The 12,317-nt window shown below is 34.1% G+C and overlaps 1 protein-coding gene across 7 annotated transcripts in view; it reads right to left on the bottom strand.

The window, feature by feature from the left end:
• The window catches only part of bmpr1ba (bone morphogenetic protein receptor, type IBa), a 70,502-nt gene extending 59,150 nt beyond the window's left edge, over window positions 1-11,352 (bottom strand). Inside the window, exons 1-4 of one of the 7 annotated variants that reach the window (XM_058777310.1) lie at window positions 11,191-11,352; window positions 8,444-8,572; window positions 8,213-8,349; window positions 6,594-6,649 (exon numbers count right to left, since the gene is read on the bottom strand). The gene's annotated coding sequence lies outside the window, so the exon portion shown is untranslated. Of the gene's footprint in view, window positions 1-6,593; window positions 6,650-8,212; window positions 8,421-8,443; window positions 8,573-11,190 lie in introns of those variants that run through there. The other 6 variants (XM_058777305.1, XM_058777311.1, XM_058777306.1 and 3 more) reach the window with 6 other exon arrangements.
• Window positions 11,353-12,317: the final 965 nt, after the last annotated feature.

Genomic DNA, 12,317 nt, shown 5'->3' with positions numbered 1-12,317 from the left:
TGGTTAGCCAGCTAATCCAGCTTCATGGTACAGGCCCCAGGTTGTACATAAACTATCTGTGTCATCTTCATTTCTCTCTCTTTCACCCTCAATCAAGACAGAGACCCATTCGCCGTTTGTTTCAGTGTTGAAATAGATACTATTTGGCTTGCTACTGAGGCAGATAACATAGCTAATTAACAAGCTAACGTCAACTAGTTTCCTCCCTCACGTTACTTCACAGAGCGGGGAATAGCAGACTAAAGTACTATGTTTCTGGGATTTAGTACAATAATTAAATTTAGCTGGTATCACGTCTATAATTTTAAGCCTCCTGCCATTGTTTACATCTGTTCAAAATCACGACATTTAAAAAACAAACAGTTTTCTCAGCCAGAATGTTGTACGGAGATACTGTAGACCGCGTGTGTGTGTGTGTGTGTGTGTGTGTGTGTGTGTGTGTGACACTCGCGCTCTCTCTCTCCTTATGTGTATGTGCACACATCTTTGTACCTCTAACTTGGACTGAAAGATAAATGTGTAGGAAGTGAGCATGTCTCCAAAAACCTTGTTGAGCTGCAGATTTAATGACTGCATTTAAAAAAAAATTTTTTTACAGAAATTATGTTTTGATTTATGTTTTTGATTATTGAGCTGTATGTTTAGGCACACTTAATTGACTGCTTTTTTTTTTTTTTTTTTTTTTTTTACAGAAAAGAATTTATGTTTGAGCTGCATAAATGAGCTGCAGGATTATGCTCACTTAAGTGACTGCACTTTAATTAACAAGAATTCAATTGTTTATTTTAATTATTTAGCCTGACATGTTTACTTTTCCAAAATGTTCTATATGTTTCTTAAAAATAAAGTATATTGTATTCAGTGAAAAAAACTTGTTTTTATACCCAGACATTTAAAAATAACATATTTTCGAGCTGTAATACTGCGAAACCGTGATTTTCTAAGGTTATCATACCGTCAGAATCTCATACCGGCCCATGCCTAGGGTTCACTACTGTATGTGTGCACTTGGATGGGTTACATGCAGAGCACAAATTCCGAGTATGGGTCACCATACTTGACCACACGTCACTTTCACTTTCTTAAAATTACCATATTTTAAACAAAATTTAACACGAAAACTGAAAATATCAAAATGATCGACAACTTTGTAAAAACAATACTGTAAAAGTTATGATCTAAAAGTTTTGACTTTGACAAGTTTTAACGGGAAAAAAGGTAATGTAATGTATAAAAATGTGATTTTACAAAATTTTGCTTTTCTATTCTCTAAATTTAGCCCCATATTTACAGTTTTTAACTCTTAACTTGGCCATTTTGAACTTTTTTGACCAGTTAAGCATGAAAGGTGCACATTATTGCACTTACAGGGTGATCAGCCTCTCACATGGGTTTCGCCTGTATTTCGCCGTTCCCCCCTCATAATCACACCACATTTAATGAGAACACAATGAGCTTGAGGTAGACAAAATAGATGCTGAAACTTTATCAGATGGAGGAAGCACCAGCAGTCTCCCTGTATGACACACAAGCGAGCGGCTGTGCATGTGAAATGGATATATATACTGCAGCTCAGGGATGTATGATAAATGGGTTATGCGAGGGTTATCCGTCAGCAGTCTATAAGTTTATAAGTGCATACAAGAGCAGACACACATACAGCATTGATCACCAGTCCAGCCTCTGAGACAGGAAGTAATGAAACTCCACTAGCATAAGCACTTTAACAGACATGAGCACTGGAGTGGGGGTGTGGCAAACCGGAAAGGACGTAAATCAATCTTAATAGCCAATCACGAATATATAAGAGCACAGCAGGGCATCTGTGTAATGTCCCATGTGATAACTAGATTACAGTTTCCGCAGCAAACGTGACTGGTGCTTACCTGCTAAATGCACTGCTATGATACTAGGGTGTTACTCACATAAGCTGCAAAGGCTTTATATGTGAAAATGGTAATATTGAGAAATATTTTTTAAAATGAATGTAACTGTTTTCTATTTGAATATATTTTAAAGTGTAATTTATTCCTGTGAACAAAGCTGAATTTTCAGCATCATTATTCGAGTCTTCAGTGTCACATGATTCATTCATGATTCATCATTCTAATGTGCTGATTTGCTGCTCAAGAAAAATTTCTTCTTATTATCAATGATAAACAGTTGTGCTGTTTGTTGTGGAAACCATAATTCTTTTCAGGATTGTTTGATGAATAAAATGTAAAAAAAAAAAAATACTGCATTTATAGAAATCTGCAAAACACACACACACGCGCACACACTTAATTAAATGTACTTCTTCATTTCAGTTAAAGGTGCTAATCTCAATCAGGAAATATATGCTCTCGGGAGCACGTACATTACAAAAGCTAGTCATTTCTAGATTTCCTTTCTTTCTTTTATCTTTCTCTTTAAAGAGCGAAAATGGGTTTGTGGGTCGTAGAGACAGGCGGTTTTGCAGTATATTACGCGCAACGGTAAAAATGTGTCATTCTGATTTATTGTTTATACCACAGAAGACATATTTAGACAGCTATGAGCAGACAGAACTACTATACATTATTTACACATGAGAACATCAAAGAAACATGAAAAGCACAGTTTAGTTGCACTTTGACGCATTATTATAGAGGCAATGCATAAAATGACCGCATAACCTAAAACATGTAATTAACATTTATTGTCAGAACTATCTAATTGACAGAGCATAATATTTTATTATTTTGTTTCGTTATATGATGTGATACTTAACATTCTTTTTATGAATAATCGCCTTTTCATTTACAGGTGCTGGTCATATAATTAGAATATCATCAAAAAGTTGATTTATTTCACTAATTCCATTCAAAAAGTGAAACTTGTATATTATATTCATTCATTACACACAGACTGATATATTTCAAATGTTTATTTCTCTTAATTTTGATGATTAGAGCTTACAGCTCATGAAAGTCAAAAATCAGTATCTCAAAATATTAGAATATTACTTAAGACCAATACAAAGAAAGGATTTTTAGAAATCTTGGCCAACTGAAAAGTATGAAAATGAAAAGTATGAGCATGTACAGCACTCAATACTTAGTTGGGGCTCCTTTTGCCTGAATTACTGCAGCAATGCGACGTGGCATGGAGTCGATCAGTCTGTGGCACTGCTCAGGTGTTATGAGAGCCCAGGTTGCTCTGATAGTGGCCTTCAGCTCATCTGCATTGTTGGGTCTGGTGTCTCTCATCTTCCTCTTGACAATACCCCATAGATTCTCTATGGGGTTCAGGTCAGGCGAGTTTGCTGGCCAATCAAGCACAGTAACACTATGGTCATTGAACCAGCTTTTGGTACCTTTGGCAGTGTGGGCAGGTGCCCAGTCCTGCTGGAAAATGAAATCAGCATCTCCATAAAGCTTGTCAACAGAAAGAATGCATGAAGTGCTCTAAAATTTCCTGGTAGATGGCTGCGTTGACTGTGGACTTCAGAAAACACAGTGGACCAACACCAGCAGATGACATGGCAGCCCAAATCATCACTGACTGTGGAAACTTCACACTGGACTTCAAGCAACATGGATTCTGTGCCTCTCCACTCTTCCTTCAGATTCTGGGACCTTGATTTCCAAATGAAATGTAAAATTTACTTTCATCTGAAAAGAGGACTTTGGACCACTGAGCAACAGTCCAGTTCTTTTTCTCCACAGCCCAGTTAAGATGCTTCTGACGTTGTCTCTGGTTCAGAAGTGGCTTGGTAGCCCTTTTCCTGAAGACGTCTGAGCGTGGTGACTCTTGATGCACTGACTCCAGCTTCAGTTCTCTCCTTGTGAAGCTCTCCCAAGTGTTTGAATCGGCTTTGCTTGATTGTATTCTCAAGCTTGCGGTCATCCCTGTTGCTTGCGCACCTTTTCCTACCCAAATTCTTCCTTCCAGTCAACTTTGCATTTAATATGCTTTGATACAGCACTCTGTAAACAGCCACACCTTTCAGTAATGACCTTCTGTGACTTACCCTCTTTGTGGAGGGTGTCAATGATCGTCTTCTGGATCATTGCCAAGTCAGCAGTCTTCCCCATTATTGTGGTTTCAAAGAACAAGAGATACCCAGAATTTATACTGTAGGGATGGTCATTTATTCAAACTCAAATGTAAATATTCTAATATTTTGAGATACTGATTTTTGACTTTCATGAGCTGTAAGCTCTAATCATCAAAATTAAAAGAAATAAACATTTGAAATATATCAGTCTGTGTGTAATGAATGAATATAATATACAAGTTTCACTTTTTGAATGGAATTAGTGAAATAAATCAACTTTTTGATGATATTCTAATTATATGACTAGCACCTGTAGATAGAGAAAATAATCAAGTGAGCTTTTGCTTCTAAAGTATCCAAAAATAGATATTACATGGTTATTTAATATATAAACCACTTTTTCCACACACAAAAACAAAAAACTGATACAGACTGTTACGGTCACATAAAATTACTCATACCATGATATAAGATTTGGGTCACACCGCCCACCCGTAGTGGGTGGATTGCAGAGGGTATTTGGCTTTTGGACAATGGAAAAATGACTGACTTTTATGAGTGTGTGTGGTGGTTTATTCGGCTGGTTGCCAGATCTTTTCAGAGAGAGACAGTATAATATCTGACAGCCATTAATCATAAAGTGCTCCTGGGATTTAAATGGCTCAATTTCCTCTTGATCTATATCTCTTTTCAGCAAGCGATAATATCAGCCCTGCAGACACCAGCAATCTCTCTGTCACTCACTTATACACACACACACACACACACACACACCTGGGTCAATGGGAGGTGTGTGTGATCGTATATTACCTGAGGAATGTACCGTGATAACATTATTTCCTGCATGATAAATCACTCAGATGAACCTGAAGCCTTTATAGACTCGCTAAACTCCGGACTGGATATCCCATGCGCTCAAATGCTTTAAATCTGTAGCTTTGACAACTGGGGTTCAAAACAACTCCTGGGTAGTTCCTGCAGAACTCACTGATATCTCAATTGTTTCTCATAGGCGACAATTTAGACAAACAGCAAATTGAGATGCCATTCCAAACTTGTGCAAATGTCTTTTTTTCTGCAGAACACAAAATAAGATATTTTGAAGAATTTTGGGGTCCAGACAACACTGACTCATTGTACAGACAAAAGAAGCACTTAGGGAATTTTCTAAATATCTTCTTTTGTGTTCCAAAATAGAAAAGTCATACAGCTTTGAAATGAGATGAGGATGAGTAAATAAATTCAATAAAGTTGACATTATTCAATCCTTTATGAAATAAAAATATTTTTACTTACAATTACTGCGCCATAAAATATTTTATGTTTAAAGGGGTCATATGATCTTGCTAAAAAGAACATTATTTGGTGTATTTGGTGTAATGCAATGTGTTTACGCGGTTCGAGGTTCAAAAAACACATTATGTTGCTCCTCTATGCTCCGCCTTTCTAAAACGCATCGATTTTTACAAATCTCACCATTCTGAGAAGAGAGGTGTGCTCTGATTGGTCAGTTATCCAGTGCATTGTGATTGGCCGAATACCTCAAGCGTGTGACAGAAATGTTACGCCCCTTACCATGTTGTGAATGATGCCGTGTCCCGGCGCAACGAGACTAAAACAATAAAACCCACTATAAACAAGGCATTTGTGTCTTTGTAGTATTGTTGACAACAACAATACTACAGCGAGAATAAAAGTTACGCCTTCTTTTATTGCGTATACATTTGTGCGGTGTTATGCAAATCTTCCCACACCGTGATGTAGACATGTGGGGGCGTGTTTGAATGAGCTGTTTTAGGAAGGCGTGGTCGAGTCTTAACTTTTATAAAGAATATCTCTTTGGGTTTGAGACTTTAATCTTTGCAACTTTACAGATCTTATATATGCACAAACAGCTTGAAACACTCCAAAGACAAAGGAAAACATGAAATCGCATCATATGACCCCTTTAAGATTGGCACAACTAGAACAATTCATATTCATTCTAAAAATGGCATTTTATTATTTTATTAATTTCCAATTGACTTTGCCAGATCTATAATTCACAAAAATAAAAAATAAAACTTCATATAAATAAATATAAAATATAAATCTCATATATCCAGGTAGATTTTATGCAATTGTCACTGGGCGTGGCCTGCATCATCACAAAGCACTGTTTATTTAATCTGTATCTTTATTCTATTGTATTTATTTGTGTAATTGCTTGTTATTTGTTTATTTGCTCTTATTTTTATCTTTATTTTGTCTTATTTTTGACACTTGTCTTTAATAATGTTCGAACGTTACAGACTAGTAGTTTTTTGCTGTGGTTTTGAATTTGGACTCAAGAATTGTGAATAATTTGTAATAATATTTTTATTTATTTTTGTGTTGGGACCAGTTGAAATTTTGGCTGGGCGTGTAAAAATTAGAAACATTCTTAGAGTTAAGCTCTACTGGGAAAGAATCATCCTTATAGCCTTGTTTGTGCAAAACATTCCTCACCTACTTCTCAGCATTATTAACGGTCAGAAACTGTATCTTTAGGCCCCATGAGTCATAATCCATCTGAAGAAACAATACTACTCACCTTTTTGATATGAGGATTCTCCATAGCCAACCTGCAGCCAATAAGAATACAATCACCTGTGAAGAGAAAACACACAATCAAATATGCCCAAATCCACACACCTTTCACTATATACTAAACGATTATACTACGAACACTAGCACATAACACTCCAATAAATATTGAACTTTAGGGCCTGACACTTCTCAAGTCAAATGATGCAAGCAACATCACATAAACATGAATGTGTGTGTGTGTATTAATGTGAGCAGTAGTGTCAGGGCGAGGTTGAGACTAATGGAGCTCAAACAGAGACTCCCTTTGAGTCACACACACTCATACACAACCACACAGCATGTCTGTATTATATTCAGCTAGTCATATTAGCATTCTAAACCCAAAGGAAGTGAAAAATCGAAGAAAATCTAAATAAATAGAAACATCCAAACATAGTGTCTACACCACAAGCATGCTAGTTTTGTTGACTTTGCGCACTGGCAGTACAGTGAGCTTTGATTGTAACAAGAGTGTTCTATTTTTTTCTGATTTGGCACACTTGCAGTATAGACAACTTTATGATTCAAACAGGCACATTTGAGTTATGACGACTTTGTACACTTGCACTTCAGACTGCTTTGCAGAGATTTGAAACTATTAAAAATCATTTTTGGTAATTGAAATAAAGCTACAGTAAAATAAAATATAAATATTAAATAAAAACTTGGACTGAACTTGAAAATGATAAATACTGCCTTGAAAAATAAATTGAAGTACCAAAATTAAACTGAAACAAAAATAAAGCGATACAGAAAATTACAAAAATAACAAAAACTTTTTACAATTACAATTTTTTTTTCCATAATAGTTTTTCCTTTAAATATAAATATACACTTAAAAGTTGTCAAGAAATGGAAGTATTGCCAATATTGACCGCATAAATTTCCAAGTAAAATTGCTTAGCGACAGTGTTGTTAGTTTTAATTAACAATATTAAAAATTGTTTCCATTCATTTTAATTTTAGTTTAAATAAAATAAAATAAAATAAAAAGACGAAGAACTTGAAAAACTTAAAAATCAAAAAGCTGTTTTGGCAACTACGTGAAATAAGTAAGTTGAAGTACTAAAATTGTTAAAACAAATGGAATTTTAAAAATGTAAATTTTTAATTTAATTTTAATTATTTTTTATTAAAAAAACATTTATGAAAAAACTATTTAAAAAAATAATAGAATGATTATTTAAATTAAAAATAATTGCACAATATAAAATATTTTAAAAAGCAAATAAAAATGACAAAAGCACATAACTAAAATTTCAATGAAAACTGAAAATATAAAAATAAAAGCTACTTAAAAATGAATAAATAATATAATAGTATATAAATGATAGTAAAATAACTGCTTATTGAACAAGAAAAAAAAACAAGATGGATCTTGATTATGAGCATTAGTTTTTGATTGGATTGGGAAAAGTCAGTTGCATCATAGACATCAAGTGAGTTATATCACAGGAAGAGCAAGTTATGACATTTTGATTTCATGTTGATTTTAAGTGTTCTAGTCTTGTAGACTTGCGCTGTAGTAGACAGGGTGTACTACTACTCACACATTCCATCGCTCTCTCTCATACACACACTCACATCTGCTGTTCAACTCTGGCTGGTCGTTGAGTCTTTCCTGCCTAGTCCCATGACGAAAGGTGGGGGGTGAGGTAAGAATTGGACGCTTTATGCCATATGGTCACACACTCTCCAATGTGAACTCCACATAACACACACTGACACACAGCTGGACCTGATTAGTGCCTTTGTGTGTGTGTGTGTGTGTGTGTGTGTGTGTGTGTGTGTGTGTGTGTGTGTGTGTAAGCTCACATAGTTTCAGGTCTCTCACTCTCTGTTCATCCGTGACATTGGACCTACAGTCATATTAGTGGACTTGCTTTGATATCACACGCAACGAAGATGTTAAATGTTGTAAAATGCTACTGCACAACACATAACCTGAAAAACAAAAATAGCGTGCAACCGATTATAGTCAGTTAGGATTCTTTGTATTTTATTTATTCATGTTTTAGGTGAAATATTTATAGCAACAGGCATGACTGTAAAGAAAACTTCTTTACTGAAGATTTCAGCATGTTATCAGAGACACTGTCTCTAAATCATTAAAGCATCACCTCTATAGCCATATTTTTGTAAAAAAAAGGCATAAATTTTAATAAATTTTAAGATAATTACTGTGCACTGTTATGTTAGATTCAGTCTGTATTTTCTAAAATACTGGTCTATGTAAGCATGCAAACAGACATATTTGGATGTTATGTCACATCTCCCGTTGTTTGTTTATTTGTGCCTTGCACCACTTTAGGTCTGTCTCAAGTTAAAAATATCTTTAAAATGCATCTTGAGAGACCTATAAATTCTGCTGAATTCTGTCCAGCTGATGTTGTTATTGTTAATTAAGACTAAAACTATTAAAAATAATTGCCGTTACCTAAAATAAAGTTTAGTTTAAAAAAATATAAATATTAGATTAAAAAAAAAAAAATTTAGAAATTATATGTTTCCATAGCAACTAACTAACTCATAACTTAACAAGTATAAGTTGAAGTACAATCATTATTAAAACTAAAACTTAAATACAAATAAGTAAAATATATAGAATATTTTATATAGAATAAATATAAAAAGAAAAGCTTATAAAAATAATAATAAATACTAATATTAAAATAATATTAAAATGACAACAGGAACATGTCCTATGCGAAACCCCCCTAAAAAACAAGCCTAATCAGATTATACAGGGTTAAGGCACATCAATCAACTAGATATAAAAATATGTTGTTCTCACATATTTAAACCAATACCAATTCATCTAGTATACTATATTTAGATGTACTCTCAAGGTAATTGTTTAACATGTTTTAACAATCATGAAAATGTACAAACGGTATACGCAACACAGTGAAATCAAGCTATAGTGACTTTGCTAAACACTGATTACATTGTGTGAACTGTGCTTCAGTCAACAATTGATTCTTGTGTTCATGGAGCAGATGGTTCATAAAAGTCAAAAATCAAGCAGCTAATGGACACAAACAGTCTGATTCCTCCATTATCCCAAGAGAAAGTCTCTCCTGTTGGGATTAACCTCTAAGTGCTGAAAGAGTAGAGGCTATCAAGATAGTGTGAGTTAACTCCTTATCAGAGCAGTTAAAAGTTTCTGTCGCTGTATCATATTCCCAGCAGACGTGTCCTGAACACCCTATATCATGACCAAATCAGCAGTGCAAACCCATCCAGTGTGTCAAAGGAATATTCTGGTTTCAGTGGTTCAAGCTGAGCTGAATCGACAGCATTTTTGGCATATTGTGGATTACCACAAAAAATTAATTTCCACTTGTCCCTACAAATCTGGGTCACAGTGAGGCACTTGCGGTGTAAGTGAGCATGGCCAATTTGTAAAGGTTAAAATATACACTGCTTCAATAATATTGCCACAAAAAGCTAAATTAACTAAATGTTGATTAAAAATAATAATAAAAAAATAAACAAATGTACTTTTTTTGTGTAAAGTTACATCTAATTTTAAAACTTTGTCACAATGATAATGCAACAAAACTGTAAAAATGATATAAATAGCTTTACAGCTTCAAATAATTGAAATACTAACCACTTACTAAACTTCTTTTCTCTGTTTAGTTATATCCAATGTTAGACAACTGTCATTATGACAATGCAACACCATAAACCCTAAAATGACGATGATTTAAACAGTTTTACACTGTCAGATTGAGGTAGAAAGAAGAATGTAAGTACTTTAATAAAATTATAAGCTTGCCTGAACAATAGCAGTTGTTCATGGGAAACTTGTTTGAAAACAGGCAGTTTTTTGATGCAGTGTCACACTTACTATAAAGTGTAACTCCAAAATATAACAATACAAACTTTCCAAAAGCATATGACAAGGAGAAGAGCTTCAATTATTTCCCTAACAAAAAAGTGTTGTGCTGCAATAGCACAAATAATGATATACCAGATGTTAATACCATGGTATTGTGATATACAACATGGCACTGAATATTTACCATTTTCATACGCCATGGTAAAGTTAGTTATGTCGTACTTTGAAAAGTAGCCTAATTCAAAGAATACAGTAGGTTACCCGTAGACAAAAACATGGTAGTAAATTTGTTTTACTGCATTTTACTGAATCATGTTGATAACAGGTGTCTAAAGACACAAACTGCGAGTTTCATAAAAACCTGTCCAGTATAACAATCATGTATCATGGTAACCGTAGGTAATCCTAAAATATTACAGTTACTAGACTGTACAGCACATATAGTATTAAGAGATCTCCTTAATATGTTCTCTCAGGGATATACAGTACGATAGTAACTTATTTCGGCGGATATTTACCATGGTAAATGTTTGTAACAATGTACAGTGCAATCCAAAGAGCTAACGTTAGTCTATGAACCGTCATCAGAACGCACCGATTAAACGTTACAATTCATTTAAATCAATCGCAGTTCTGTTAAAAGAGCAGATATACCACGAGACTGATCCGAAACACTTCCCTCCGCCAAAAAAGACGGGACTGACGGGTTTCTTACCCGTTCTGAAGTCCAAGTCTCCGTGATTTCTTGCTAAAAGCTCCAGAGCGTCCTTGAGTCCGTGTGAATGATGTGTCAGTTCTTCAGCGTTCGTCAACATCAGCAGCGCGAGACGCGCGGGAACTCCACGACACCGACTACCGGCGGCGCGCGCACGCTGACAGACAAACTCAACTAGCCTACATAGTTTAGTGGCTTAGTCAGGTGATTTAGGAACTTAAATAGAAAGATAAATAAATAAATGCAAATAACGATTAAATAACTACCTAAACAAGGGCAGTTCAAATATTTAGTCTATAAAATACATTTCTTGTAAACAATTATTGCAATTTATTGAATAATAGTAGACATTTTTCATTATGACTTGTTTTATGATTCTAACTTTACTAAATTAAAAATAAATAAATAAATAGCCCATTATACATTTTAAACAAAATGTTTTGGAATGCTTTACTTTATATATATTTATATGTATTTATTTATTTTACTTTATATCAGTCATTTTAGTAGGCTATCACTGATATATTTATACTCACTGATATGAGTTTTTGTTACTGTTTTGAATTAGATTGTTATATTTTCTGTTTCCAACTTAATTTTAGTTAAAGCAATATTATTGTGTTTTTGTCATTTTCGTTAGTTATTTAATACTTCAAGTTAAACTAAACTAAAATGAGAATGATGTTGCCTTGGCCAATAGCTGAAATAAAAATATTTTTAAATGTATATATTTTAGTTAACATTTATTTTATTTCAAGCAACAAAAATGTTTTTATGGTTTTAGTTTTTATTAACTATAATAACCCTGCATCTTGTTTAATAATTATTTTACTTTATTCTTCTTAAATTATTGTGACAACATGCCCCACCATTCAAAAAAGTACCACCACAAAGGCAATGCCATGAGATGGTATTCTCTGACGTACCTCACAGTACCATGTAAATACCATGTATAGTAAACAAAGAGGACCACGGTACAAATCAAATCAAATCAACCTCATGATACCATTACTGAACTTGGACAATTTATATTGCACATACTATCAAAAATATTTAATAACCAAAATAATTTGGTTAGTTGAGCATACAGGTTTTTTTTAAGCTTTCACATCTTCAGATGAATTGAG

The sequence above is a fragment of the Onychostoma macrolepis genome, chromosome 05, assembly GCF_012432095.1.
Source record: "Onychostoma macrolepis isolate SWU-2019 chromosome 05, ASM1243209v1, whole genome shotgun sequence".
NCBI classification, from domain to species: domain Eukaryota; kingdom Metazoa; phylum Chordata; class Actinopteri; order Cypriniformes; family Cyprinidae; genus Onychostoma; species Onychostoma macrolepis.
Note: the sequence above shows the minus strand (reverse complement) of the source record. Positions and strands in the feature narration are given on the sequence as shown.